This window comes from Erythrolamprus reginae, chromosome 1 (assembly GCF_031021105.1).
Source record: "Erythrolamprus reginae isolate rEryReg1 chromosome 1, rEryReg1.hap1, whole genome shotgun sequence".
NCBI lineage: Eukaryota > Metazoa > Chordata > Lepidosauria > Squamata > Dipsadidae > Erythrolamprus > Erythrolamprus reginae.
The window spans coordinates 67,291,146-67,306,434 of NC_091950.1; positions in this window are offsets into that span (position 1 = coordinate 67,291,146).

The window sequence follows — 15,289 nt, forward strand, 5'->3', positions numbered from 1 at the left end:
ATAAGGTTCAGGAGGGAAGTGTTTTTAATAGGAAAGTGAACACAAGAACAAGGGGACACAATCTGAAGTTAGTTGGGGGGGGAATCAAAAGCAACATGAGAAAATATTATTTTACTGAAAGAGTAGTAGATCCTTGGAACAAACTTCCAGCAGATGTGGTTGGTAAATCCACAGTAACTGAATTTAAACATGCCTGGGATAAACATATATCCATCCTAAGATAAAATACAGGAAATAGTATAAGGGCAGGCTAGATGGACCATGAGGTCTTTTTCTGCCATCAGTCTTCTATTTTTCTATGTTTCTAAGAGCCATTTTAGAATTATACCAGATTACTCTTAAGTATAGTTTAAATGTCTTCCACCATAAGTTTCCTGGGGGATGAGATGCCATTTGCAAATATCCTTTACATTCCCTACAATTCGCTTGCATTATTCTTTGAGCCCCTGGTTTATGTCTCAAGGCTTCTAATGTGGCATATTCCTTCTGCAGGACTAGCTTTTGGAACTTAAAATAAATTATTAATAAGGACAGGAAGGATACTTCTGGACAGATATGCCCAACTTCAGCTCTCTCGTTTAGAACTGCTAAATGACTTCTTATCACTTTATACTCATCTTTCCTGGGGCAGACATCTACGGCCCATCAGTGTTATAGATGTCGTCAGTCACTGGCATGAACGTGATTAGGGCAGCAAGGAATGGCTTAGATAGGGACCGCTTCCTTATGGTAAGCATTTGCCTGCAGTGATTGATGCTGATGTACCTTCTAAATACATCTACATTTTGCATTTTAAACAAAGCTATTGCAACGGAACTGCTTTCCGTCAATCAAGGCAACAGACGTAGCTTCTCCATCGTCTACCTGGAGTAGATCTTTTTTCTACTAAGCTAGGACAAACAGCATGGGGGAAATGCCGCAAGGATATTCTATTTTACTACTTTTAATATTCAATTTGAACAAATGGGGGCATCTAAATAGACATTGTATATTATACTGACAAAGTTGGGAAAAAAGAATTTGCAAGGACATCGGAAAAAGTGGGGACAGTATTTATTTATTTTAGACTTATGAATTGCCCCAGACCCAAGAGACTCTGAGTGATGTATGAAACAAAGTGTAATAATAAATGCTAATGTTAATAAATAATCATAATAGTCAAACATCTCGGGACTCCAAAGAACTCTTTAGGAAGAGTGAACTCTTCAAAAAATGTAAAAGTAAGGACCACATTCTTAAGGGGCTCCAATATCAGGGGACAAACTGTGCCAATGGAGGCAGCTCCATCCAGAATTAAAAATAGTGCTCTTTTTTATGTCAAAGTGAGCAGATGGGTCCTTCAAGCTTAGCAACTTTATGTCATCTAGATCAAGGGTCTCCAACCTTGGCAACCTTAAGACTTGTGGACTTCAACTTCCAGCTTTGCTTGCTAAAAAATTCTGGGAGTTAAAGTCCACAAATCTCAAAGTTGCCAAGGTTGGAGACCCCTGATCTAGACAGAAAGGGAAAAAGACTATTCAGTCCCTTACCTAAAATCATGTAACTGCATCATTAGGAGAAGAATGGGACTTGTAATAGTACAATTGCTTTTTATTTTATTTTGAGGACACTCAAACTAAGCATCAATAATTAATAGGAAACTCAAACAACCTCCATAGATTAGCCCATTGACAGATAAGCTAACTCTCAAATTTTTAACCAAAACACCATGAAAAAGGATTCACTGATCAACTATGAAAATTTTAAATGGAATCTGTTCTTCAAAACAATATTTATTGATACAAAATATATATAAAAAAGAAGACCTTCAGAATTTATTGAAATAATAAATAAGAATTTTTAGAGTTGGCTTCTCCATCGTGGGATGGGTTATCCTTGTCCAGTCAGCGATGGGGATTGAGTCTGTAATTTTTCTATTTTGCTAGGATTCACTCTTCTGGGACCCAGTTTTGACTCAGTCCTCAGCAGAGCAGATCGTGGCAAAATAGGTCCATCCTGACTGCCGGTTCATCTCAGTGTGAGTAGCCTCCCCTGTTCAGTGAAGAAAAGGCATTCTTCAACCTGATGGAGACCTAGCTGCCTATCCCCATCGCACCTTTCTTTATCCCTTCTTTCTCATTTGGTCTGTGAGCTGTTGGACTCTTTCCTTTGGACTTCAATAGATGACCTATGAGAAATGAGAAAGGAAAACAGATCAGCCAAGTGGGTCAATGGTAAGATGTTCACTAAATTTCTTTGAGATAAAGATGAGGTTTGTAGAAAGGCCTCTGTTGCTAAAGCTTGGAAGCAGCTGACAGGAATAAGTAATGGTAATCGTAATTTGTAGTGCATTATCCACAAAGCAGCCCAGTGACAAAGCTGCAATAAAGAATGTGTCATGGCAAGTGACATTCATCATTTGTCCCTAATGGGCATTCTCTTCACATTTTTTTGTCAAGAAACTAGAGCTCATTTCCTTCCCTCCCTCCAACTTGAGTAAGCAAATTGAGGAAGCTGGACACAGTTCCCCCGGAAGACTCTGCAAACTTCATTCCATCTTTCTTTCATCCTTTGTTTATTCATCAAAAAAGTAAAGATGTTAATTCATTCAATTTCTACCCACCTTTCTACTCTAGCAAGTACTCAAGGTGGTGCTCATGCTGCTGGCTTATATTTAGGGATGTGCAATTGCTGTCTGTGTTAGTTTTCTTCTAGTCTATGAGTTTATAAGGGGGTTTCTAATAAAAATCAGGGAAAATCTTCACATTTTTGCCACTTCTTGTTGTATGTAGGGCTTTAAGTTGGGCAAGGAAGATCCAACAGCAGAGGGTGAGCCTGACTGTACATAACAGACAGGAGGTCTCCAAGAAAAGGTTATTAGGAGCCAAAAAAGAACCACACAGGGAAATTTCCTCCAAATCAATTCCTCCCATATTGATCCTCAGCTCGTTTCAGTCCAAAGTTATGTTTAAAGATTTTAAAAACAGAAGATCAGGGATCTTGAAAATGGGATTCACAGTAAGGATCTGGACAGCAAAATCCAGCAGACAAACATCCAGGCCACCTGGTTACAGCCTTTCCTATTAGGGTAGGATGTATTTTGCACCTCTTCAAATGGGAGCATGACTTTCTAAACTTATATCTGCATATAAATCAGTTTGTGCACATTCTGTGCAATCTGTTATCTTTTGCTCATTTTAGCTACATGTTAATCCTTATCAGGACATATCTTGCCAAACATATACACTCAAGAAAGTTTATGAGATCCTCAGATTAGAAATTAAGAAACATATCTAATCCTCAGATTAGAAATTAAGAAACATATCTAAGATATGGGATCCTTTTATTTTGCATAAACAGAAAGTTAAGAATAGTTATCTTGTGAACTAATAGAAGGCTTTCGATAAAGTCGACCACAATCTCCTAATCCACAAACTAGAAAAAAATGGAGTAGATTACTACACATGTAGATGGATAAACAGTTGGCTGACCACCCGCACCCAACGAGTTGTCCTCAACGGCACCAAATCCACATGGAAAAAAGTAGACAGTGGAGTACCACAGGGCTCTGTCCTGGGTCCTGTACTCTTTAACATCTTCATCAACGACCTGGACGAGGGAATAAAAGGGGAACTAATAAAATTTGCAGATGACACCAAGCTGGCGGGGGTAGCCAACACCCTTGAGGACAGGCTCAGAGTACAAGAAGACCTAGACAGACTATCACAGTGGGCCCATACCAACAAAATGAGGTTCAACACTGACAAATGCAGAGTCCTCCACCTCGGCAAAAAGAACCCTAGACATACATACAGCCTGGGAGATACCCCACTCAGCAGTAGTGACTGCGAAAGAGATTTTGGAGTCTTGGTGGACAATCAACTAAACATGAGTCAGCAATGTGCAGCAGCAGCCAAAAAAGCCAACTCAATCCTAAACTGCATCAACAGAGGAATACGCTCCAAGACCAGGGAAGTACTAATACCACTCTACTATGCCCTGGTCAGACCCCACCTGGAGTACTGCATCCAATTCTGGTCACCTCACTACAAAAAAGACATCGAAACTCTGGAGAAGGTGCAAAAAAGAGCAACCAAAATGATTAGGGGACTCGAAACCAAGACTTATGAAGAGAGATTGAGAGAACTGGGCATGGACAGCCTAGAAAAAAGAAGGTCTAGAGGGGACATGATAGCAGTTTACAGATACTTGAGGGGTTGCCACGGTGAGGAGGGGGTCTCTTTATTCCCCAGGGCACCAGAGGGACGGACGAGGAACAATGGTTGGAAGCTGACCAAGGAGAGATTCAACCTGGAAATAAGGAAGAACTTCCTGACGGTCAGAGCGATCAACCAATGGAACTGCCTGCCAGGGGAGGTGGTGAACTCCCCAACTCTGGACACCTTCAAGAGGAGATTGGACTTCCATTTGGCTGGGGTGCTGTAGGGTTTCCTGCTCAGGCAGGGGGTTGGACTCGATGACCTAACGGTCCCTTTCAACTCTATTAATAAATAAATAAATAAACCTCAAACCTGTTTAAAGAACAAAGGGTAAAATGACTCCTTGAAACTTGGTACCTGGCAAATACAATCTGGCTGTGAACCTTAGTATTCCCATCTTTTATTATTATTATTTTGTATTATTATTTATTAGATTTGTATGCCGCCCCTCTCCGCAGACTCAGAGCGGCTCACAACAGCAAAACACAGTACAAATCTAATGATTAAAAAAAACAGTTAAAACCCTTAATATAAAACAGTCATACATCCCAGACAAACCATAAATAAAACGGAATGGCCCGGGGGAATCAATTTCCCCATGCCTGATGGCAGAGGTGGGTTTTAAGGCGTTTGTGAAAGGCAAGGAGGGTGGAGGCAATCCTGATCTCCGGGGGGAGTTGATTCCAGAGGGTTGGGGCCGCCACAGAGAAGGCTCTTCACCTGGGTCCTGCCAGATGACATTGTTTCGTTGACGGGACCTGGAGAAGGCTGACTCTGTGGGACCTAACTGGTCGCTGGGATTCGTGTGGCAGAAGGTGGTCCCCGAGAAGGCTTTTAGCTATCTTCTCTGAAATATTACTATCTGATGGTCCCTCAGAGAAGTTCCTTCTCCGTGGACTGCCAACCTAGCACTTCACCTAGGCTTGAAACTAGAATAAAAGTGGGACCTGCAAATATAAGGGTATATAGAGATAATTGGATGTTGTGGCATTGTAGTTGAGTTATATGTTGTTATCATGTTTGGGTTATTTTATCTATGTTGGCTTTTAATTACTATTGTTGTGAGTCATCTTGGATTATCTTGCATGAAATAGGCAGTCTAAATAGCAATAAATAATTCTAAAGATGCCATCCTAACATACATGAAACACAAAATATCAAGCTACGGTATGTTCTTAGTTATTTTGCAACATTTTAGAAAAAGAGATAGAGTAACAAAATAATAGAAATCCCTAAACAATCCCCCTCTTTGGATAGTTCTGGATTTATTCTGAATTATAATCTCATAATCCACAATTCAAGCCATGTATTACCACACAAGTAAACTTCTTAAAAGAGAGATAAAAGACTTTGAATTTTATAGATATATGTAGAACCACACATATACTGTACATCAGTGTTTCCCAACCTTGGCAACTTGAAGATATCTGGACTTCAATTCCCAGAATTCCCCAGCCAACAAATGCTGGCTGGGGAATTCTGGGAGTTGAAGTCCAGATATCTTCAAGTTGCCAAGGATTGGAAACACTGCTGTACATAACCTCCTAACTCTCTTCATGTAGGGAGATTAAGCAAGATCTAAAAAAATGCATGAAACAATTTTTGAACCAAAAACACTCCCATTGAACATTTTACTATGACAATTTACGACAAGCAAACATAACCTATAACAAGGAGACAACAAATGAAAATTTAGATCAGCTTTGGCAACAAGTTTTGTGAAATATCCTCATACAGTATATACTTTTGTTCAGCTCTGCTTTCAAAACATGCTGACCGAAAAGATACTTGTCTTGACTTCTAAGTATAATGGGAGATGCTCTTTAAAAGAAAGCAAGTTCCAGCTTCCTTTTGATAGTTTTCATATCGTGTTGCCATTAAATCAATACCGGAGATGAGACACAATCTTTTTAATCCCTTGAGCCTTAGCCTTGCAAAAGTGTCCTTCATGTTAAGCCAGACTCCAGGATTCTCATCATCATAATGGAAAATGCTGCTTTTCATAATCTCATACTGGGGAATACAAGCAGAAGTATGGAATCCTCCATTCTCATCATATGAATTAATGCATGCAAGCATGCTTCTTATGAGTTCATATTCTTGGAACGTTCTACCATGGCAATCTAGAAAGCCATAACTGGTTCCAAATCTTTGCCTAATAGTCATCAAGAATGTAAGTCCCTGAAATGGTTGCAAGAACAGGGCATGGCTAGTTTAATGAAAACAAGGACTAGGGGAAATATGATAGCAGTGTTCCAATATCTCAGGGGCAGAGGGAATCAAGCTATTCTCCAAAGCACCTGAGGGTAGGACAAGAAGCAATGGTTGGAAACTAAAAAAGGAGAGAAGCAACTTAGAACTAAGGAGAAATTTCCTGACAATTAGAACAATTAATCAATAGAACAACTTGACTTCAGAAGTTGTGGATACTCCAACACTGGAAGTTTTTAAGAAGAGGTTGGATAATCATTTGTCTGAAGTAGTGCAGGGTTTCTTGCCTAAGCAGGGGGTTGGACTAGACCTTCAAGATCCCTTCCAACTCATTGTTGTTGTTGAATCCCAGCAGGGGAATCCCGGCAGTGCAAAAACGGGTGCTTCGCTGGCAACGGAAGTCCGGAGGTGGGGTTTCCAAGCGAGGGGAACCTCACTGAAATTGCAGCATCGCAAAAACACGGAAGTCCTCGAAACCCCACCTCCGGACTTCATGTTTTTGTGATGCTGCGATTTCGCTGAGGCTCCCCTCACTGGGAAACCCCACCTCCAGACTTCCGTTGCCAGCAAAGCACCCGTTTTTGCGATGCTGGGATTTCCCTGCAGCATCACAAAAACATGGAAGTCTGGAGGTGGTGTTTCCCATGGAGGGGAGCCTCAGGGGAATCCCAGCAGTGCAAAAACGGGTGCTTCTCTGGCAACAGAAGTCCAAAGGCGGGGTATCCCAGTGGTGGCGGCTTGGGTTTGTAAGGTGAAAATAGTTTGGAAGAAGGGGCAAAAAAATCTTAAACCCTGGGTTTGTATCTCGAAAGGTTTGTATGACAAGGGGTTTATAAGATGAGGTATCACTGTATATCTAAGTGCTATTGCTAGTTCTCCAATTTTTTTGCTAACAATTAGAGCAATATTATGTGACAACCACAAAATGTAACCTGAGGCTCATCATGTTAATGAAACAATTTTTATTTTCTCTCTGGAAATAAAATAAAGAACATTCCATATAAGAAATGGTGAAATGAGAGGGTTGGTCCCAATTTATAAGATTTTCTATGGGGTTCAGATCATGCGAGTTTGCTGGCCAATCAAGAACAGTAATCCCACAATCATTTAGGTTTTGCTTGGAGAAAGAATGGAGAGATTCACACTGCAAGATACTTGAGGTCCATTGTAAGGTTTCCACAGTCTATGTTGATTTGGGTCAGAAATATATTTGTTCTGTCTGGGTCCCCCCAGATGCCAACACCAACCAAAAAGAGTATCCAGACACACTGGTAAAAAGCAAAGGCAGTTTATATAATTCAAAGCAAACACAGGTAACAAAAACTGGTCTTACAGACAGGAACACTATGAAGCTTCATAGAGGTTTCACGAAGGCCAGGCAATAAAACAGGATTCTTGCTGGCAAAAACAACGCTGGAGATAATAAAACCCACGCCTCCCCCAAGTCTTCCAGACTTCTAGGCCACAAGCCAAGATCAGAGACGCCGAGGATCGAAGCAAGGTCACAGGACTCCCAATTGATAACTCTCCACAAGACTGTAAGGGCGGGCCTGCCTTTTCAACCCTGCTGAGGAGAACCACACCCAAACCCAGCTGTTGCCAATTCAGGGATGGAAATACCTTTCTAATTGGCCCCGTCTTTGAGCTGCTCGTCGCTGCCTCATGTCTATTATAGCCTGTGCATCTTCATCCAATGAATCCAGGCTACTAGCTGGGGAGAGCCCCCCCTCCCCGGGGGTCTCAGGCTGCTCTCCCTCCTCCTCTTCCTGACGTTCCTCTCCCCTGTCTGCCTGATCCTCCCCCTCCTGTTCACAGTCCTCCTCCTCTGGGCATGGATCCGGCAGAGATCCAGCCGGTCCCTGAGAAGCCTCAGGCTGAATCACAACAATATTAAGCATCTGAATATAAATCAAGTGACCATGAAAATGCTGCAATGGTTGTTTAGTGTGAAAAATGGTCATAACTCATTTTCTTTCAGTGCCTTTGTAACTTTGAACTGTCACTAAACAAACTATTGCAGGTCGAGGACTATCTGTAGTCAAAAATAGGATAAAACAATAAAGAAAGCAGTAAAACATTAACTGCATAAAACTTTGCAGCAAAGTGGAAACCAGATCATGTCTGCATATGATAAACATTGTTCCTCCTTCTACTTAGGAGCCACCTGCTTTTTATTAAAGCAGTTACATTGGTAGTCCTGCCTCTCCTCCAGAGTGGACGTGGCGGGCTCATGAACTCCAAATTATACAATGGCTTATAATTGGCCACAATTTTAATTTTCCAATGTACCATTGGAGACAATGCAAGACATTTAAATAGTAAGTAATTCAATTGCCGAGCGACTCAGAGTAAGTTTTTTAAAAAAATATGGAAGACTGGCCAAAGTGCAGCCAGACTATGGGCTCCGTTTCAATACTATAAGAGCACGGAAAGTACAAAATGCCAAGCAATTTGTAAAATAAAATTCTGCCTTATGAATCCCAGCGACCAGTTAGGGCCCACAGAATCAGTCTTCTCTAGGTCCTGTCAACTAGACAATGTCATTTGGTGGGGCCTAAGGGAAGAGCCTTATCTGTGGGGGGGGGCCCTCTGGAATCAGTTCCCCCCTGAGATTCGCACTGCCCACACCTTCCTCGCTTTCCACAAGAATCTTAAGACTCATTTATGCCACTAGGCTTCGGGTAATTAGACCTTAGCCCAGTAATGGGCAGCCAAAAATTTTACTACCACACTGTAGGTGTGGCTTATTTTGTGGGAGTGGCTTGATGGTCATGCGACTGGGTAGGAGTTGCTTGCTGGCCATGTGACCAGGTGGGAGTGGCTTGAACGATCATCATCGTTCAAGTGAACTGTTAAGCCCTCGACTTACAACCTCACCAGTGTCGCTTTCTGAGGTGACAATTTGCTTCGTGTTTCCTGTGCTCTCCTTCTGTGGTCGCCTCCTGCCTCAGGCTGGGTAGCTAGGTGCCAATCAGTTATTGAGAAAAGAAGGGGGAGGAAATGGGCCCCCTGCAACTCCTGCCTGTGCTGGTTTCCCTGCCACTTTCCGAGGAGGAGAAAGCGGATGGGAGGGAGGGATGGTAAGATGGAGTTGGGCACACAGCTTCATTTCCACTGGTGGAACTGCATTCCACCCCGTCCTGCCTGCTGCCCACTCCTGCCTTAGCTGACAAATGGTATGTATGGTTGTTGTCTGAATAGGTATGACTGATTTTTAATATAATTGGGGATTTTAGACTTGTTTATGTAGTTTTAATTAATTGGATTTAGCCTATTGTATTCTATCGTTTTATATGTTGCAAGCCTTAGTCCTCAGAGAAGGGTGGCATATAAATGTAATAAGTAAGTAAGTAAGTAAGTAAGTAAGTAAGTAAGTAAGTAAGTAAGTAAATAAATAAATAAATAAATAAATAAATAAATAAATAAATAAATAAATAAATAAATAAATATCCCTGGAATGAAGTTCATTAAAGACAGGTTACCAAGGTACGGTGATTCATAGCATAAGACTTCCAGTGAAGTCATCTAAGGTAGTAGACTCTGACAGTGATCAGTCTGGACAGCCATTACCAGAGAGAGAAGTCTAATTCTATATTTAGAGACTTTTAGAGTACACTCATTGAAATAATAGCACTTACATCATAACTAACTTAAGGCTCATTGATTTATGACCGAAACTGGGATGCAGCCCAGAGGATGCAATTGATTCAGAAAATGTGTGGAGTTGGTTTTTTTAAAATTACATTCACTGATTTTCCAGCCAGATTTTTTTCTGTAACTACTACCAAAGATTCCCCCTTCCCCCCTTCCTTTTCTTCTGAGAATTGTTCCTTTAGCTACCAAATATAATTTCACTTGGAAGAAAAATCAGAATACCCCTTTCAAACTTAAAAGAAGAATTGATCCCAAGCTTAACTGATCTGGACAAAGTATTTCTTGAGACTGAAATTAAAGAGTTTTTGCATAGCTAGCACAATTTCATGTTGTCCACTTCTACAGTACTTTTGAAAAATGGAGCAGACTTTCTTCTTTACTTTATCAGTATGACTGTTTGCATTTAGTCTGCTGCCCATATCCTCTCAAAATAATGTCATTGTCCAATATGGGAAGAAGTTCTACAATAGAGGACCTTGTTATTTCAGGAGAGAAGCCATAGGAGAAACCTAGACACTTTTAGGGATTACAGGGATAAGTGAAGTCAACATTCAAAAGTTGCTTCCCAAAAACTTCATCCTGCATATTTATTTTATTTAGTTAGTGAGTTTGCCAAACATGTACTAGACAAGAGGTATAAGTATAAACATGGACATGACAAGGAATGAGTACAAATAAATGGGGACAGTAGGACAGAGATGGTAGGCATGCTAGTGCGCTTCTGCACGTCTCCTTTATGAATCTTAGGAATGGGGTGAGGTCCACAGTGAATTTAGGTTGAAGCTGTGAGGGTTAGAGGATGTGACAAATGAGTCGAGTCGAGCATTCCAGATGTTGACCACTCTGTTGCTGAAGTCGTATTTTCTGCAATCGACTTTGGAGCAGTTTACTTTGAGTTTGCATCTATTATTTGCCTGTGTATTGTTGAGGTTGAATCTGAAGTAATCACTGACAAGTAGGACCTTGTAGCAGACAATTTTATGTACTATGCTTTGTTGTGGTTAGCTCTGGCCCAGTTCCTGCTCCAAGGAATGTGCAGGTGTATGTGGGGGAAACATCCACATGCCGCAGGCCTGTTTTGCTCCTGATGGAATCTGATGACGAAATCTCCTCTGACCAAGGAAGCGTGAGTGACAGGGAAGAGGGGAGTTTGGCAGACAGCCCAGGAGGAGATCAATCATCTGTATCATCCCTGGATTCTGAACAAGAATTAATGACACATCCACGCATGCATAGAGTGATGCATAGGAGACAACAACTGAAGGATTATTACAAGAGAAAATGAGGCCACCTGTGGTTGGGTGGGGTTGCTGTAATTAGTGCTACATATAAAAGTGCAGCCTGGTGTTTTAGCCTCATGGCAGTTTATCTGATTCATTGTTTCATCAAGATCGTGATTTTCGTGCTGTTCAAGATTGTGTGGGGACTCTCTGGACTTTAGAATTGGACTCAATTTCCCAGTTATTGGGTGAGCAATTGGATTACATTTAACCTGTGCCTTGTGTGTACCAGAAAATCACTTTGACATTTAAAAAGGGAGCTGTTTCTGTTTTTCTGTTTATAAAAACTTTTGGGTTTTCCTTTTATCGTGTGGTATGTGTCTTCCTGGACTAATTACCCTGTAATTACGGGCGGTTGAAACACGCCGGCAGAACATGCTTAAGTCAGACTGTAGGCGGCGTAGTATATCCAGTTATAGATACATGAAACAAAGTGAGATGAAAGAGGATTGCATTTATCCTTGGGGCCAACTTGCGAATGGAACAAACTATGGCGCGGCTAAGATGAAAATCCAGATGATCCTTGAAAAGTAAGTATGCCAAGAAAACAATTAGTGTGAAAACATACTTGGACTATATAATTGTGAGCTGAGGTAGGTATCGTTCTGTTTTGGGACTACTGGATCCAAACAAAGAAGCCTCCATGAACAAAGGGTTCAATTCAAACACTTTTTATATATTTAAAGATGCTTTGTACATACAGAAACAGACTTTCTAGTTCATGTTGGCAGAGGCCCCGCTTGAACTGGCCGGGAGATAACAAACTGCCGGCAGAGGCAGAGGCAATTAGCCTTTTAGATAAGGTCCGTAAATCACTCACATACCCTCACAGATCACCAGGTTTATTTTCATCCTCATTCATCGGCAACTCTGCATAACTTTTAAAGGAGCCACAGCAGTTTCTCAGCACAGCAGTTCTGGAACTCCGGATATTAATGTTCCTCTATAACGAACTTTGCAAACCCCTGCCTCTTTACCCAGAAACCCTCCCTTATATACAGACTGGGCGTGGTCACGTGTTTCCTAGAACTATCATTGACTAGACTTTTTGCCATAAACTATTTTCTAGAACTTTTCCCATAAAGCTGTTCCTGTCTGCTTCTAAACTTCTGACCTGGGCATCTAATAGGGGCTCCTGCTCCTCAACGTCCTCATCCCCCTGATTCAGACATCCCCATCATTGGAGTTTCTACAGTCTCTGAAAGTTCCTCAGGTTCCAACTCTCCCTTACTCTCACTTTCTGATTCAGCTGGCAAGAACGCTGGCCTTGGGTACCAAGACGGGCCTGGTTCATCCTCCTCAGAATCTGTCACTAACCGACCCAGTCGTGGACCACTTACAATAGGTATATCCAAACCAGAGGTGGGTTCCTCCCAATTTACGTCAGTTCTATAGAACCAGTAGTAATTTGTGGTTCTGTGTTACTGGAACCGGCAGCGACACAGGCCTGCCATTTCCCAAACTGTAGGCACCGCCATCTTGTTTTTTTGCTTCTGCGCAGGCACATAAGCTGTTTTTTGCTTCTGCACATGCACAGCTGTGTTTTTAGTACTGTGCATGTGTGTGTGGCACGCACCCCCCCACGTATTGCACCACTGAATGAACCAGCAGTGAAGAAAACCAGGGCTCACCCCTGATCCAAACCACTATGGGCCGACTAATTTACATGTCTGCTTATGGCATTAATTTAGGTGTTTCATGTATAATAAAGGGGCAAGGGTAGCAATGCCATATGTGTGATGACACTAAATGATTCAGAATATGCAATAAATGCCATTTCAACCAGTTTTCTTTGTACATTATTTTATTTCTCAGTTTGTTTGAAATTATCTGCAGCACAAGAATACATTTTTTAAAATTTAAACAGGGGCTTTTTCTTCCCATCCCCGAAAATAATAGTAATTGAGTAGATAGTGTTGATATTGCTTCTGAACTGACACCTTGCTTAAAGTTGCACAAGCTTTCCATTTTGAGGGGGGAGGGGGTGTCTCCTAAGCATCAAACTATAGGAGCTGAGCCTGATTTGGGCCACATTCATTAAAGAATGGCTACTAGTCGGAAACTCAGAAACTTGAACATGTAAAAAATTCAACATTCTTCAGTCTTTCTTTATAACCTTCCCCCTTTCCCCTTTTCTTTTAGAGTTGTTTTAGCTTGGTTTCAAAATACAGTTTTAACAGTTTCAGAATGGGCATCTAGTTTTGAAGAACAATACAATAACCCCTATTTGGCATAAATAGTATTGTTTGGCTGGGGGTTTGAAGTTCCCTTTACATTCCACTCCAAAGTAATGCCCATTATTTCTCAAATACAAGTGGAATGAGTGGTCTGAATTGATCGCTATCCAATCGAGGAAGTGATTGTTTTTCCTCCCCATTCAAGGCCAAAGGTTTCTGTTTCCAGAGAGGAATGTAAAATAAGAGCAGCATCTGTTGCCTTCTGGGCTGACAGAAAATATTATGTTTCACAGACTATTGTCAAGTGTATAAATACGCAAAGCTTTGGGAGGGAGAGAGAGTACATCACAGGATTTGGGTGTAGGCTCAGGAGAAGAATGATGCACCTCTTTGGGAAGCTACAGAGGTTTGCCAGCGTCATCACTATATCCTAATGAGGGCACTTACCTGCATGCCTTGTTCTAATCTAATCCTGGATTAGCATTTGGATAAGATTTCAGAATTGCCTACTCCGTGGAAGCTATAATTGTACTTGCAGACAACAAACCATTCTTGTACTTAAGAGATTTCCCTCACACTGGACGAGCGCATGTGCACGATATTTCTGCACATGTGCAGAAGCATCCGGGCAGGTGAGCGGAGCTTCCTGCTGCCGCCATTATTGGTTTGCAGAACCGGGACGAATTGGGAGCACTGAGCCATTGTATATGCAAGATTGTAAACTGCTGAAAAAAACCAAAATATATCTTTGCACATTCACAAATACACTTCCGCATGGGATTATCTGTTCTCTATGGCTGGTTGAGGGTATTCAGCCCCTCATAAATAGCTGCTGTGGCAGATTATTGTAGTCTTCCTTTGGGACATAATGATCACACTAAACGAAAAATGTGCTGCAAAAGCCCCCTTATACCTTATAGAAGGCAGGCTGGATCACCTACAAATATGAAGGAAAATGCTTTTTCTTTTTCTTATTCCCTTCACTGACTATTATATGGTCTATTTAGTACAGAAGGTTGAAGCTGTGGGCTTTAATAATCCTAAAAGGGCCCAGTGAATAGTAGAGAAACAGGATGTACATTTTTCCTAAAAGATATTGTACATCAGTAGAATATATTCTAGAACAGTGTTTCCCAACCTTGGCAACTTGAAGATATCTGGACTTCAACTCCCAGAATTCCCCAGCCAGCAAATGCTGGCTGGGGAATTCTGGGAGTTGAAGTCCAGATATCTTCAAGTTGCCAAGGTTGGGAAACACTGTTCTAGAAAGTGGCTCAAAGATATGAGCCCAGTGTTCTTCCTTGTCAGAGTCAAAGATTCTGCTGTTACTGACAATTGAATGCTGGAAACTGTGGGTCTGGATAGGTTAAGAATGACCCCAATTAGTTTCAGGGCTAGGTGATCTTAACAGATCTCAAATGTGATTTAAGATCGAATGTGATAAGTAATTGGGTAACGGCTGATTCCCAGCAAATCCCAGAAATGTAAATTAGACTGGGAGCCAAAAAGGGGAAAAAAGCCACTTCCATATTACTACTAAGAAAACTATGGAGAATGCATCCATCAAGTCACTAGGAGTTAAATTTAAGGTGAAGATATTTTATTTTAGGTTACAAATGACAGCAGGTTATGTACAATGGAAAAATAGGTTCACACATTGTACTAAATCATAATGTGACTGGTCATCTGTATTTATAATCATAATAAGAGAGTTGGAAGGGACCTTGGAGGTCTTCTAATCCAACCCCTTGCTTAGGCAGGAAACCCT